This window comes from Diplotaxodon limnothrissa, linkage group LG15 (assembly GCF_057381915.1).
Source record: "Diplotaxodon limnothrissa isolate DT_005_m linkage group LG15, D_limnothrissa_male_GT1.1, whole genome shotgun sequence".
Taxonomy (NCBI): Eukaryota; Metazoa; Chordata; class Actinopteri; order Cichliformes; family Cichlidae; genus Diplotaxodon; species Diplotaxodon limnothrissa.
This window is the reverse complement of record NC_140610.1, coordinates 5,779,938-5,796,372: the sequence shown is the minus strand read 5'-3', so window position 1 is coordinate 5,796,372 and position 16,435 is coordinate 5,779,938. Positions and strand designations below refer to the sequence as shown.

Genomic DNA, 16,435 nt, shown 5'->3' with positions numbered 1-16,435 from the left:
TTTGTTTTTACACATCTGCAGTTTTCTTAGGTGGAGAATAACCTTCAGAAAACCCAAAGCTGTAAATTCTTTCCAGCATCATATTTAGCTTTATTTTATTTCTCGGTGGCATAGTTTTTGTTAAATTGTGACATGTTATTTTTATGTTACTTTGCACTAATTAGCACTATCATTTTTTAAATAAGGTTTTATAAGATAAATTTTGAGTGTGCACCCCCCCACCCCAATTGATGACCATCATGGTAGAACTGAAACTTCAAAATGTTATTTCACAAATCATCACAATTTTTGGGGGTGGGAGTTAATGTTTCTGACTGTGGAGTAATTCCGAAGGCAGTCCTATAATTAGGAAGAATTGCAAAACCCGATTAATTAGAATATATTTCTGTGAAAGAGATTTACATTTAATACATTTGACTTAAGATTGTGTTTTTGTTGAGCCTTACCTTCCATAGTGCATGACAGAGGAGTAATCATATTTAGTGTTGAGATTGTAAGAGTCCTTCTTATAGAAGTCAATGTAATAATCTGTAGAAGAAACACCAATAAATTGAAAAGATTAAGCAATGAATCCGATTTCAATTAATCATCATTTGAGATTTTTACCTTTTATGATGTTTTGCCAGTTGACTCTGATGTACTCGTCGCGGTCGCTTCGAGTGTGTTCATGGTAGAAACCAAGTGCATGCAGCAACTCTGGGTGATGCCATGCTGGACGCAGCCAAACCTCTGCAGTGACACCACCTGCATTTCTCCGATACGACCCAGCAAAGAGGAACAGCTAAAAATGTAAACAGTAAACAAAAGTAGAGAAAATAATGTATAGAAGGCAGTGAAATTTGTCTTATCATCCAGTCTGTGAATGCTTCTTTACTATTAGCTAGTGATAAGGAATATTCTAACAGACTACATGGTTGCTGTAGTACTTGGAAAAATTAAAGCGTTATAGTTTATAATTTGCAGTACTTTTAGACAAAATCTATTTATTTACATGTGACTGAAACTACAATATTCCTATCTTCAACCAGATAGTATAACTTTGACCTTCAATCAAATAGTAGTCCAGTAAATAACTTACCCGTATCTTGGTTCAATGGTTAGGTATGCCCCCTCCGCTGTGCGTGGAATGAAACAAACACAGGTTGCTGTTTCAAAGCCCTTCATGGCCTCTAAAATGGTCTTCTTCTCACTCTCACCATCGTCTACAGTTGTGAATAACTTAATCAGTGACGTAAGTGTTTCACTGGATAAATGATGTTAATGTGCTGTGGCATGCATCACAGTTAAACCCACCATATTTATCACTTAGAACGTAAGGGATGTCAACATTCCCAGATGTGGGAATCAACAGGCTATTCCATCAACAGGAATAGTTTTTATTTGGGCATTTCATGTTTTTCAGGAGGAGTATATCTCCTTCCACCAGAAACTCTGTCGATCCTATAAAAATACACGAAAGAATGACTTTTTAGGCAATTGACAAAATAAGAAAGCGCTGTTTTTCTCCAATATAATGATTGGATACTCACCATTGTTCATCCTGAGGATGGTTACAGCCGTGTTTTTACAATGAGAAAAGTGAGAATGTGACACAGTTAGTTATATGGAGCTACAACGAGGCAAAACCAGATTTGGTCACTTACCATTGTGACCAGCATGAGCCTGTGAAAATAATACAGAAAAAAATATAGATAGTCGTTTATAATGTTGTGTTACAGATAACGATAGGCGCCAATGTTATGGGAGATGCGACATCTATTAAAAACAGCATTTACAAGCAGGTTTAGTTTTTAGTTAGTATTTCCTTACATGGTCATGATGAGGCCCAGAAGCAGCAGCAGAAGAGAAACTCTTGTTGTAAGGTCCATGTTGGTCTTGATGTGCCAGTGGTGAAGGTGTCAATTGAGAGACTTCACTTGTCTTCCAATGAAGTGATGCTAAAACCCAGTCAGGGGTGAGCTTATATGCCCAGTGTCCAGGTGTGTCTGTGTACAGAGATTAGTGGTAGGGGTTCAAAAGGCTTTGCCTTAGGCACACAACTGATTAGTGTGCCCTGTGTAGCTTTGCCCACTGCTTCCACACTGATAATCTCATTCTAAACTTGTGCTATAAACATTCAGTGTAAAGAGTTTTCTGGCACTGCTTTCAAGTAGTAGTTTTTAAACCATTTACACACCTGAGAACTAAAGGCTGAAGTATGTGTGTTTAAAATTGTTGTGTTGTTGTGAATCAGTTGATTTTCTGCTTCTTCAGTTGGTGCGGATAGAGAAAAACACTTGTAGGTTTATGCTGCTCTGTTATATGTACTGTTCTACCTCCGGTAGTGTTTTCAGAAGTTTTGTATCAAAAGGTAAGGTACATATTGGAGTGTGATTCATTGTACAGCCCATCCAAGAAGTGTGTCGCAGGCAGCAGGTTTTATTAAAATTCTAACATTTTATTTTTTTACGTTACTTGCCGCTAATTTTTTTGTTTTTGTATATGATTAAAAAATGTAAAATAACAAACTCGTGTGCAAAATGTTCAAACTGAAACTGAAAACTTTAGATCATAAACCAAAACAATGGTTCTTACCATACATTTTTTAGAATCAGCATATTTTTAATTGATGGTGTAAAACTGTTGTAATGGTGAGGTAGGTGGTTGGATAAATCTGATTTATATACAGCACAAGACAGCCTTCATCTTAACTAGAGACAAGTTAGTGTTTTCTAAATTTGGGAGAAAATAAAAAGAATGAAATACAGCTGTACAGAAAACAAATGTCTGATGCAAATAAAGAAGACATTACCTGGAGAGGGTTGCAGTTGTATAAACTTTTAATGGGTTTTGGTACAATATACAGCATCAGAATAGAAGTGAAACTCTTATTTGACTGAGCAATCAATTGCCAGTCAAGAAAAAATGAATCAATTCTCTTGATTTCGCTTCTCCAGTGTAAGAAAAGTGTTCTCTTGATTTACATTTTATATTATTCCAAAACAGATTCTGAACTCCAATTTAGACCGGAGGAAATTAAAATGAGCTTCTTTTTTTTTTCTTCAATTTTATTGACAAAGGTAATAGTCCATGGATGCAGCCCTACATAATAGCTCGAATATGTTTTTTATTTCACTGTGACTTCATCATTTCTGGGAGGTGTAGTAGTAAATGGAAGAAGTGGACAAAAAGAGAACTTCTGGCACCTTGTTCCTGAACACCAAACAGCAGTGATGACATATCCAAGCCCAACACTGATGTGGTCCTGTGCTGTACATCACAATAATGTGACATTTATTATCAGTGGGGAAAAATTACACTGTGTGTGTGTTAGAGAGAAATGGTGCTGCAAACTCTGGCATCTGTTTATGTGTACTTCAAATTCAACGTATTTGTAAGAGAACTTCTGGGACCTTGTTCCTGAACACCACACAGCAGTGATGACATAGCCTAGCCCTTCTCTGCTCTATAGTACATCTGAGTCTCTTCCTCTGACACTATGTGGGCAGCCAAGGACAACAGTCAATGAGCAATATCAATTTATGTAATAGACTATTAAACAGTGTGCTTAACATTTAGACTTGCTACACTGGTGTTCAGTGGGAGTGTGTGCCAGGAAGTCCTCTGCCGTGATAATAGCCCTCTGAAATGAAACATGTTAGCCCTCTTGCTTCTCCTCCTACAGTCGGTTCCCTGACCCCAACACAGGTGCCCTGCTTACTCTTCTTCCTTTCACCTTTTGCTCTGAATACCACTGGTTGTCAAAATAACAATTAACTGTTTTATATACTGCATTCATGTCGAGCATTACCTGTGAACCCTCTCATTATGTATTGTTGCATGCAAGTGTTGAAATATCTAATTCATTTCTTTAGTTGTTTTCTCACTGGCTGGTTAATTTCATGTCTGACATGCAGCTGATGTTTTGCTTTTGTTTTTTTTGTTTTTTTGTTTGTTTGTTTGTTTTTTTTGGGGGGGGGGTTACAACCCGAAGACTTTATAGAAGTAGCTTTCTGCTTGCTTTCCTCTGTCTCCTTTCTTGCCCTCTCCTTGTTCCTAATACTAGAGTCAATCTGTGATGGTAAACATCGTGTTCATAATAATTGACATTCAGACAAACAGGAACAATTACATCGAATATGAACACTGTCTTAATTGGTGTGCATTTCCAGTCCTGTAAGAGTCATGTGAAAAGTAAATTAATCAGATGTCATTGTAGACTGATTGAGCCACAATCTAGTTGCACAGTCCATTCAGAGAATAACTGCGTCTGATGGATGACATGTCAAGTGCTTTATGAGGGACATTTGAAACTGATAATCTTAAAGGTCAAGGAGAAGTAGCAGCAAAATAAAAAGATAGAACTTTTTTGTTTTTGGTCAGGCGGTTTTAACATAACCGTGTCTGGTGCGTGTCTAATGGAAAGAGCCAATACTGTAGCAAATTTAAAATGAAATTCACAAGATGTGTTCAGCTGGTGAAACTTAATGGGATTGTGGACTTTTTTGAAGGAAAACAAACACATCACTGTCTTTATTGGTACCAGTTATAGTGTGGTACGTGCCTTGCTCAGGGGCACATCAAAACTGATTATGAGCGCGAGAAAAGTGTGACTCATTCAGTCTGCCCACCCACGTTTTCCCAGCTCGCCTAGAACTGATGATGTTAGAGAAGTAGTTGCAATCCCATTTCCCTTCCTTCAGGCAAAAGTTGCTGAGATAAACCCTTTCTGTTAGCACTTCTGTGTAGATACATCATCATTTTGAACTTTTAGAACATTAATGAAATAATTTAAAACATCTCAACCCCAGTGTGGAGAAACACATGCTTCATAAATTTAACAGTTGAGATTTAGCTCTTCACAATGTTCTGTAGGTTTCTGCTGTGCAGTGATGATGTTACCCTGTAGTTTGTAGAGATGGCACGATACCACTTTTTTATGTCCGATACCGATACCGATATCATAAATTTGGATATCTGCCGATACCGATATGAATCCGATAGTGTTTTTTAATCAACAAAACTGTTTTTTAAATATCTTGCTGCATTTTGTATAAGTTCATACTCAAGTTTAAAACAACAACTACACTAAAGCTATTCTGTTATACCTGTATGCAAAAAAAAATATTTCATAGTTCAGCAATACTGATCAATCTAATAAACTTAAACCTACACCATCCTCCCTATTCTGGTATTTTAAAGAGTACTTAGCATAAATATTAAGCAACCTAACTAATAGGGTTCCAACTCCCAGCAACAACAAAAATAAATAAATAAAAAATAGGGAACCACCCCTCACGCTCCACCTCATGATGCTTAATCGACGTAATCAACCTTAATTTGATGCAGTGTGAAAAAAAATGCACAGAAATCAATTATTTTTCAAGAAATATTAAATAGATTCAACATCTTTCTTCAACAAAATTGCAGACTGCACAGATGGTACCTTCCCAAAGGAAAAAGTACTATAGCTTACTAGGGTATATATATTAGACTTAATAGTCACTATATACAGTAATTGACTTCTATTCATTTTACATCAAATTAAAACTTTGGGTGTCAGATAATTATTTATTAAAAGCTAGAGAATAAGAAAGAAAAGTATGTCTTTGTGCCCCCTTTTCTCTGTTAATGCCCTATCGGCCCCCCTGGCTAAACTTTGCTAGATCCGCCCCTGCACAGTTACCAGCGTCAGCTACGTAGAAAAAGATCCTCGAGTAGAAAGTAATATTAAATACATTCTAACAACAGCTTATCAAGCTTAAACGTGCTGCTGTTGTTCAGCCGCTGGTTTCCTCTTTCTGGTGCAAAGTGGGCCAAAAGCAAACTAGAGACACGGACTCGCGACAGAAAAGCCGATCAGCTGATCGTTAAGCAGTTTCATGATTGAAGTAGCAGCAAGAGAGAGAGAGAGGCAGTCGCTCCATATATTAGTTGTTAAGCTTAACGCAGGAATGCTTTACAAACATTCAGAGATGGACTTACACACTTGCTTTACTTCTCTCGGGGATAACTTTGTCGGAGATGAAATGCCGGGTTGCTAGCGAAGCTCCAAATGCTATCCAGACCACCACAGGTCCTGCAAGCCACAGCCGCTCTGTCACGTGATGCCTACTGCTCCAACGTGCTAACCTTCTGAGGTGAGTTACGGCGTGTTGCAAGTTTTGTGAGGTGCTTTCGTGATATTTAATGGATCGGATTACATTTTTTATTTTTCTCCGATATCCAATCCAGTAATTTAGGTCAGTATCGGACTGATACCGATACGTAATATCGGATCGGTCCATCTCTAGTAGTTTGTTTTGTTTTCTCCTATAATGTTTTGGGTTTCTAATCTTACAATATACAATGCTTTGAGATGAATGCTAGTGTGATTTGGCTTTCACTGTCATATACATAATTGTACACTGTTTTGCATGAGTATTACAGAGCGGGGTAAACATAAAACTAGTGCTCCAATCTGCTCTGTTGTTTTTGAAGGATCATGCTTTGGTAAACTTTCTAAAATAAATGATTTAAAGCTGTAAATATCTTGATACAATATACAGTGTTGTGAAAATATCTTCAGCCACCCAGCATTTCTTTCTATTTTGAAAAAGCGAAAGGGAAATAGGGATTTATTGAAATCACACATGTAAGTACAGTCCATGGGGCAAACACAGTTTTAAGTACAATTTTAACAAACAATTCTAACACTATGGAGCATGACCAGCCTGAGCATCGCCTGAAATCTTATGGCCAAGCTTTCATGTCATTTCTTTAAGTAGTCTTCAGGAATTTTTCTCGAAGGACATTCAAAGTCGTTCTAGGAATGTTGGCTGCAAGTTGTTCTGTTCTCCATCAAGATGATTCCACACTGCTTCAACAATGTTGATGTGCAGGTTCTGTTGAGGCCAGTCTATCTCACCAGTCCAATCCACTGTGAGTTTTTCTATCCAATTATGGTTTTATTGAATTGACAGTGTATTTAGAATTTTTGTCCTGCTGTAAAGTTGTCCAGTTGAATCTCTCAGGTCCAGTGTCAGTTCTTTTATTAGGTTTTTTCCCCCTAATTCTTAAGAACATGACTTTCAGATACTGTTCATTTGATGTTGATAGTTTTTAGGTCTGCAACTTTTTTTTGTCCTCCGTGGGCCGAGTTCCCTCACATTTGTGAAGTACCGACACACTGCCCAGCACACCAAGATATGCTAAGGTTCCAGCTAATAACTCTTTAGGAATCACTTCATTGGTTAAAAATAGTTTTTTAGATCTTTTGAATTGTGTTATCATTTGCATTTTTCATAGATTCAGCTAAAGGAAATATATGTTTCTCCACCAGGCTGCCAGTAACAAAATACAAGATACAATCTGAAATTGGTTATTTGCAACATTGTTATGTCCAGACACAATGCAGATTCATCCCTTGAGCTAGGTACCTTTTTGTGCTCGTTTAGTGTTAAGTGGTATTGTTTATAAATGGTAAATGGCCTGTATTTGTATAGCTTTTACTAGTCCCTAAGGACCCCAAAGCGCTTTACACATCCAGTCATCCACCCATTCACACACTGGTGATGGCAAGCTACATTGTAGCCACTGACAGAGGCAAGGCTACCGAGGCAAGGCTGCCGAACACTGGCGCCACCGGGCCCTCTGACCACCACCAGTAGGCAACGGGTGAAGTGTCTTGCCCAAGGACACAACAACCGAGACTGTCCAAGCCGGGGCTCGAACCGGCAACCTTCCGATTACAAGGTGAACTCCCAACTCTTGAGCCACGATCGTTTAGTGTTAAGTGGCTCAATAAACAAAAAACCTTTTCTGAAAATGGACAGGTACAAGTACTGGAGTGAAAATGAGTGAAAAAGCAGAACTTGGAGAACTATTGCTCTAAAAAATTACAACAAAGTCTTGCTCTTTGGAAGTACACTGTAAAGAATTAGAGTGGCTCTAGACTTTTGCAAGATGCTGTATATATGTATATGTTTAACTTTGTAAAGAGATCTTGTTTTACTATTTGCATTTTACGCCCAGTTCAACCCATGGACTGTTAGTGCATCAAATTACACAGTGCAGGTGTATTATATCTCAAGTCAAGATATTAGGAGATTTGTTAAACTTCTTGGTAGGTTACTTTGGTAAAACTTGCCATGTAAGCTCATGAGGTTGTGATGGTAGGCAAGGTATTATAGGTATGAATGAGGTACAAGATGAAAAGCTGCATTTGAAAGATCTTCTGCTACAGTACACATGTGGGACTGAATGAAGTGGGTTGGCCAGTCGTGAGTTTTTACTGCTTCAAACTAAATTATTCTAGTATTACACCTGCATATAGTGTGAAATTAGGCTGACTTTTTTCAGTTCAGTATACATGCTAATGTACACTGAAATAGGAGTACTAGTTTTTGTTTTTGGTTAACATCCAGTTCTTCTCTCTCCTCCTTTAACTCCGTAAATGCCCCAGTCAGTGCATGCACGCTAGCTTAAGTTTTTCCACCAAATGTAGAAAATCCCCTAATGAGGCTTTAGGCACTGCTATTTTTCATCTCCATCATTTCACCAAGCTGTATTTAACATCACATGAAATAAGCACCCTTCAGTTAACAAGACTCAGTGGAAAAATTCATATTCATTAAAACTCAAAAACTCTCAGAACCAAATTAATTAGCACAAGACCGTAACAGTTTGTGTTTTGTGATATTGTACTGCGTGCCTAGTCAGTTGGTGGATTTTTGTAGTATAGCTAACTTGAACTCAAGAGGCATTTCCCCAGTCTATGCCGCTGATATTGGAAGACGTGTAGCCCATATTTCCAAGAGCATTGCTCAGTGAGAGATCTCTAAAACCCATTTCCTGCCTGGCTTAGAATAATGAGGTGTTAGAGCCTGCTGGCAGAGCTTAGCTGCACACCTCCCCAATGAAAAAGTTATGGATGATATACAATTGCAAATACACACACACACACAAACCCACTTTACACTCAAAGACATGGACATATGCCCCCTGGAGGTGTTATGGATAGCTGCATATTGCAATGCCAGCCAGCAGGAAGCACTGTCAGCCAGTCTGCACTGTGGGCATTGATAGGACAATCAGTTCGCTCTGGAGCCATCACAGCCAATCATCAGACAGTTTCTTGGCGGGCTGCACCCAATCTTCAGAGGGTTGCCAGATCTCCTTTTCTCAGTGAGCTGTTGCTGGCTTACTACTAGCCAACCACAAAAAAGAGCTGCTGCCTTGCGTCAGCCAATCGTGTGAGTGTTGGCCAGTGTTAGTCCTATCAACAGATAACTGCTCCACTGTTACAGCCAATCTGGGCTTTATCCTTCCCTACAGATGTCCGATTAGTGTAGTTTAGGGAAATCAAACTGCCACAACAGGCCCACTTTGCCAATGTGGCACCGTGAATGGAGAGAATAGTAAAATGGGATAGGAAAAGCCTACAAAGGCTTACTTAACCGTAATACTCTGGCTGTTATGTTTTAATGCTGTGTGGGTTAGTTTTTTATTTGTATTTGCAGCACTGTTGGTCACAAAATATAGTTTCATATCTCACTTTCTCTAATAATAATGTGAGCTAGCAGGTGCTGCTTAACTGTGGACGTCTTTCATTAATGAGATTTTAAATTTACCAGCATGTACTTGTCAAGGCCTATAAGTTTATTCCTCGTAAACCTGTTCCGGCATTCACGAGGCAAGGACGTGTTCACTGAACTCAAGTTGTGTCCATTTTAATGGCCCTATAACACATGCCAGCATCTTAAGGTGACAAAGCCATTAGATCAGATGATAGAACAGGGGTTTTTAGACCTGCCCTATCTTTTCTGCTTTCACTGCAAAATGTTGCAGGTAATGTATGAGTCTCTCGTTTGAATTTGGCCCTACATGGTTATGCACATTCATGTTAATCCAATCCAAGTTTGTTTCAAATCATTCAACCCCTTCTTCAGCACAGTGGCAAAACAGTGCTAACAGCACCTTTAATCACTGCTCATGCAGGAAAACAAGCATTTTTTTCACTTAGGAAGACGTAACATTTCCTCCCCATCTTTTCAAGAACATTTTATGAAAATTCATCAGCTGCTTGTTTGGTAAGTATTGCCTTAAAATTTTCTGTACTTGGCTTAGGGCTCACACACTCCGGCATCAAAAACGTTAGCTTTAATTTAGAGTTGAGCAAAAATTCTGCCATGGATACAAATTTTGGTGATGTACATTGAACATGACACGTAAAACAAATGGAAACGGGTATTGTAACATCATATTTGCAGAGGGATGAGGAACTGAAAAAAATATATTTATAACTATCAAAAGGATTGGGAATTATTTAAAAAAAAATTATTTAATATAGGTGTTAGTAATTGTTTTATGTGTTGCTATTTGTTTCATTCAGATATACATGCACACACCATCATCCTTAAGTAAGACTTATATGCATTTGTTATCTCCTCTTTCCTTTCTCTGTTCATAGTTGGTGTGGTTGAGCCAAACACTCTTCTTTTGAATTTTCAGATAATCTGTTAAAAATTTCCTTTATAATTCATTTAATGTATCCGTCTGTAAATTAGCACAAAAAAAAAGAACCACTGCACTTTAACTGATTTCAAGCTGATGGCTCCTAATTGCTGGATTGACTATTTAGCAGTTCAATTTCCTGTCATAGATAGCCCAGTTTGTGCGAGACATTTATCATTAAAAAATTACCAATTTACTAATTACAATATTTACAGATTCATTTTCTGTTGCTTAATGATTTCAGTATCACTCAGAAGTAGGGCTGGGCGATATGACCCAAAATTCATATCTCGATATTTTTTAGCTGGATGGCGATATAAGATATATATCTCGATTTTTTTTTTTTAAGCCATAAAGTAAGAACAAAAAGAGAGTTCTTAGTCAAAGCTGTGTCCCAGATGTCACACAGGCACTTTTATTAACATACAGCACAGATGTACATGAAAAATTACTCAAAATTAAATTATGAGAATTCATTAAATAATAATGCTCCATAAATAAAAGAAAACAAGGTTGTTTTTGTGCTAAACAAAGAGCTCACAATTGTGCAGTCAAAATGTAAACTAAAAGACGCTGAGCGTAATAACAAAGACAGATTTCACAGCTGCTCTGTTCCCAAGTTTTACTGTGTGACTGATAGCCTGGAGTTTGAAATCCGCTTCATAACCACCTCTCTTACAGGTGCCATTTATGGTCCTTATACACACACAATACGGTAATATTACGTTGATGCACAGTACGTATCACTCCGCGAAGCTCCTCGGTAGCCGTAATGCGCCGACAATCTATTAAGCGGTGCAGCTCCGTAGCTTACCAAAGTCGTACTCAAACATTTTTGACAGATTGCTGAGCGCCGTGTACCACATAAAATCGGTTCGCGGCCATCAAGCACAACCAGAATTCATACATAAGGCGCGCTATCAACTTTTGAGAGAATGAAAGGATTTTAGGGTTAGCGCTGTTAGCTCGTTAGCATGTTTAGCTCGTTAGCACGTTGACGCCGTCCAGCCCCACGCATGGGGCGATGCGCAGTAACTCGTTAACGGAGATTTGCCGTGTCCGTCTTGTCGCTGCCTGCACGTGAAGCGATGGGGGAGGAGGGGGAGTTGTCTTCAGTGAAGGCGAGGCGGAGTAACGTTGCGTAGAGACAAAAGTGGACGAAAGAGAGGCAAACTTGCGGCTCCACAACTATAATTATAACGTAACATAGACTATATCGATATAAAGGATATTGTCACATCTTATATCTCGTATAAAAATATATCGATATGTTTTAAAAACTCGATATATCGCCCAGCTCTACTCAGAAGCTCAAATTGCAGAACAGTTTCTCATTGAAGAACTCATGTAGCAAATCTTGGCGTCTAAGTCTTTCATGCTCAGAGTTTTTAATCAAATTTAAGGGCTGTAAATTTAAGATACTGGGTTTCTGCTGGATGTATGCCTGTGCTAAACAGAGTTAAATTAAAAAGTACAACACATTAGGTAACTTCTCATCACTGTATACAGAGAACAGGCATAGCTGTCTTTTTTTCCCTCCCTGCACTAACTGATAAGTTTCAGCACCACAGACCAAGAAAGTACCATTGCAGCACTGCTTCCAGCCAGACACCACGCAACGTCTAACAGTGTTAGCCTCAAATGTTTGGCTTAGAGTAAAAACCAAAATTCGAATACTAATCCCTTCAAAGTCAAACATCAGATGTTACCAGCCTCATTTATGTCACTTCCTGAAGATGGCTCGCATGGCATAAAGCTTGCACAAACATAATGGCTGCAGCTGTATGCAGTCAAGCTCCATAACCCCTGCTGTGAAGTGCTGTAATATGGGAGCAAAGACGAATCTGTCCTCTAAATCTCCCTACCTTCACCCTTCATCGTCATCTCTTTTCTCTCTCTTCCCATCTCAGCAGGGCTTTGGCAGCTTCACACTGGCCTAATTTTAGAGTAACAAGATGTGTGTATACGTGACTCAGTGTGTGGTTGCATATGTGTTTTAGTGTGTGTGTGTGTTTTTTTATGTATGTGTTGCCTAACTCCAAACAAAATCTCTGAGGGCTAAAGCTGTGTGTTTTGTGTTCCTGTAATGATCCATGTCCACGGACAAACGGACCTCTCAGTCGTTTTAATGAGATGTCTCAACTCGCGTATCTAGCTCACTTTGTTCTCTTGTGCCAAAAAAAGACCACTTAACATCTCTATTCAGTTTAATAACGACTGTCTTCTTTTTCCGCTGAACTGGACAAACGTGTTTTCTGTGGTGCTGCAAACTTTGCACCGAAAGATTGTGTTTGTTTTTTGCCCCGCAGTACACACTGGGATAGATGATCTGCGCCAATAGTGTGAAGCCAGATCTATACAGAGTCTCATTTACAATAAGAGTGGAGGATGAAGACTCCATGCGAGTGCATTACAGTGTGTAATCAATACGCTCTGACAACCTCTGATGTAATAGTATGCATGTGCTGCTGGCAAACCATTTCAAGACCTTATACACATGGATGACCCCATGGATGAGTTGCTTCTCAATTATCCAGCAGCCAGGCCTGGGTGCAATGTAAACTTGCAGTTTCAAAAGGCACGGGAGATGCACAGAAAATAATAGAATTAAATATGTGTTGCCTTTGGCAATGGCCCATGTTTACTTACTCTCAAAAGTAAAACCCACAGAATTTATTCTGATATAACCAGTGGCACTGTTGTGCATTACCTGAGAGAATTTGAACCAAGTCCAAATTTAATAATGGATGTGCTGTATAATTCAGTATCACCTTCTTGTATTTGGAAAGCTCTATTTGCATAACTATTCAATGTAGAATTCTTATTCGAACACTTTCTTAGTTATAAATTATTAACCTGACAATCTTAAAACTGCACTAATCAATATTTAAAACCAATAATTCACATTTTTGTATGTAAAGTAAGAGTAGTCCCTTCCAATCAGAAACCACTCTGTATTTGACACTGTCAGATACTTTTACCCACAGCTTCACCGTTCTTATTAGCCTGCTGGTTTCCAAAGGCAGCCCACAGCTGTTCACAAAACAAAAGAAGAAGAAAAACACTGATAAAGCTCATTGTACACTGCTTATTCACATAAAACATCAAAAAGCTGAATTAAGCAACTAGTTGGGGTACAAAGTGGAACATTTGGCTGCTAAAAGATGTTAGAGTGAATATTTGACTAAATATTTGCCAGGTGGCTTGAAGCACAGAACCCAATGAATGCTAATACTGCATTTTCACATGTCAGTACTGTCTGTAGAGTGCAAATAGCCAGAAAGTGTTGCTTTATAGTCTTTTGGAGCTAAAGCAAATTGTTTGGTGAGGCAATGAACATTTTGAAGTGGGAAACACAAAAGCACACACTCTTATAGCTTTAGAGTTAAACTCATATATGTACATTCTCATATATTTAAATACAAATGTATTTGGTTTAATCCACATGAGGGTTTTTCTACTAAATATACTGCTAGTAACCCTTTTTCATGCTGTGTATGTTATGTAACTGAGTCAGTTTGCTAACTGTATGACCTTTATACACTTGTATATTCACTGTCTTAGACAGAAAATACATTTTATCGATTTACACCCCGGTACACAATATACACTGTTCACCATGGTGACTCTTGAGCAGTACAAATGTTGAACTTGATACTGTAGTTGTTTTCAGCAGACATCTATACTTGATGTTGTACTGTTCTTCGGTTTAGCACGTGTATAGAGGTCTTGCATCTTGTGTGAAAAGGCTCCGGTCAAACTGATTCCATTAACATGCGGTTTTAATGGAGTCTGCTGAAAGCATGTTAGACTGTATTATTTAACAGTAAGTGTTGGCTGTAGAGTATTTAAGCAGTTTTACAAATCTTCTTTTGAAAAGCCATTGTTTTTGGCAGATATGGCAAATGTGAACTTATTTGTGCGTTATCACTAAGCTTTTGATGTTGGCATTGTGCAGTGTTATCACACAGCTGAAATTGCCTTTTCTTCCCCAACAGTCCTTTTAAAAGCAACAGAAAGTGTATTTCCCGTGGTGCTAGCACAGAATATATAATGAGTATTTTGTGATAACAAAACAGTTATGTCATGAAATTGTTACTCCATGCATATTGCATATGTTTCTCTCCTCCTGTTTCTCACTCTGTGCTGTTTTTCTCTTTTTGGATCTCTCATTCTGAGAAGGTGATTACGGAGCCAGAAAACTAGCAGGATATGGTTAGTGTTCCTCAGGGGTTGGTCTGAGGACATTAAGCCCACAGTGACAACGAGCCCCAGCTGTTGGGAGTTTTTTTCACATTCATTTGTTTGTCAAATTTAGAGTCTCAACTATTGCCAAGAACTCCCTCTGCCACACAAGCACTCCAGAACTGTGGTGACAAGGCTGCTTTTAGCCAAATCCAATTTAATCTCCACTGGCGGTACTGGATAAAGCCGTCTCCATCTCCCCTAACTGAGGCCAAGGCAGGCTAGTTATTCTACTGTATGATGCTCATTAACCACATAAAGACACAACACAAACTTGAACGCACATACAAACACTCTCAGGTACAGGCGAATGTGAAGTGAGAGTACTAAGCTAGCAGTTTAACACACACAGTTATATGTGGCGAAGCTTCGTCTCGTTCTCTTCTCCTACTTTTCTCCATTTTCTCTCAGTATTGTGTATTTCTGCAGCAGGGGAAATGATGTCACTTTTATGGAAATGAGAAACCAAAATGAAAAAGAGATTCACATCTGAGACTCCTGCTTCTACCCTGCAGGTCTGCTGCTTTTCTTTTTTTTTCTTTAAACTAATAATTACCAGGAAGCTAGTGTGTGTGTGTGTGTGTGTGTGTGTGTGTGTGTGTGTGTGTGTGTGTGTGTGTGTGTGTGTGTGTGTGTGTGTGTGTGTGTGGAGAGAGTTTGGATGTTTGTGCCTGCAGATGGTTAGGTGGATGGGGATAGTGAGGGGGAGTGATAATAGAGGCGGAGATTTACATTTATGCAAATTTCACATCGTGACACAAAGGTTCAAGACAACATTTGCTCAACATGCGCATCAGTGCTGTTTAATCACAAGTGCATGTGGTGCACATAAACAAGCCATCTTAATATTATACTTTTCGTTTGTGTTTATTATACTGATATTTCTTGTACACACATGCTTTGCTGTGGAGCAGCCTACAAAACAAACACAGTGAGGAAATAATATTCCAATATTATACAGAAATAAATGTTATTTACTCTTAATGGTATCATTTTGTGTAATTACTATTTCAAATACTTCTAGTTCATTTAGTGCACCATACAGCTATACTTCTGGAAAACAGTAGAAGGAAGTGTTTTTTATCACCCCTAGTGGGGGTTATGTAACAGTGCTTCAACAAGTGGATCCTGTTGTTTTTTTATGATGTGCATGTTTGAAGAAGAATTTGAAAATGTATATGAAAGGATGTCACAATATCAGAAGTTTAGTAGTCAGTACTACTGAACTTCCATGATTCTCAATACCATTTAATATGACAAGTCCAAAGTAACGATGATGGCTAAATGGATGATGGCAGCTGCTAATCTTCTGAGCACTGCTCAGCTCAAGTAATTGTAAGGTATTTCTCAGAGACGGCCGCAATTCCCAGCCAATAACAGCAGCACTCCAGATTATGAACAGTTTGATGACATCATACAATAAAGCTGGAACATAGCACTGCTTCATCTTCACATTTATTTATTTACAGGGAGTGCAGAATTATTAGGCAAATGAGTATTTTGTCCACATCATCCTCTTCATGCATGTTGTCTTACTCCAAGCTGTATAGGCTCGAAAGCCTACTACCAATTAAGCATATTAGGTGATGTGCATCTCTGTAATGAGAAGGGGTGTGGTCTAATGACATCAACACCCTATATCAGGTGTGCATAATTATTAGGCAACTTCCTTTCCTTTGGCAAAATGGGTCAAAAGAAGGACTTGACAGGCTCAGAA

General features: G+C 38.6%; 1 protein-coding gene and 1 pseudogene across 2 annotated transcripts in view; one reads left to right on the top strand and one right to left on the bottom strand.

Annotated features, from left to right (window-relative positions):
- The window catches only part of LOC146616880 (MAM domain-containing glycosylphosphatidylinositol anchor protein 2), a 190,249-nt gene that overhangs the window by 51,647 nt on the left and 122,167 nt on the right, over positions 1-16,435 (top strand). The gene's annotated exons all lie outside the window — the stretch shown is intronic.
- LOC146616881 (low choriolytic enzyme-like) lies at positions 270-1,868 on the bottom strand (annotated as a pseudogene).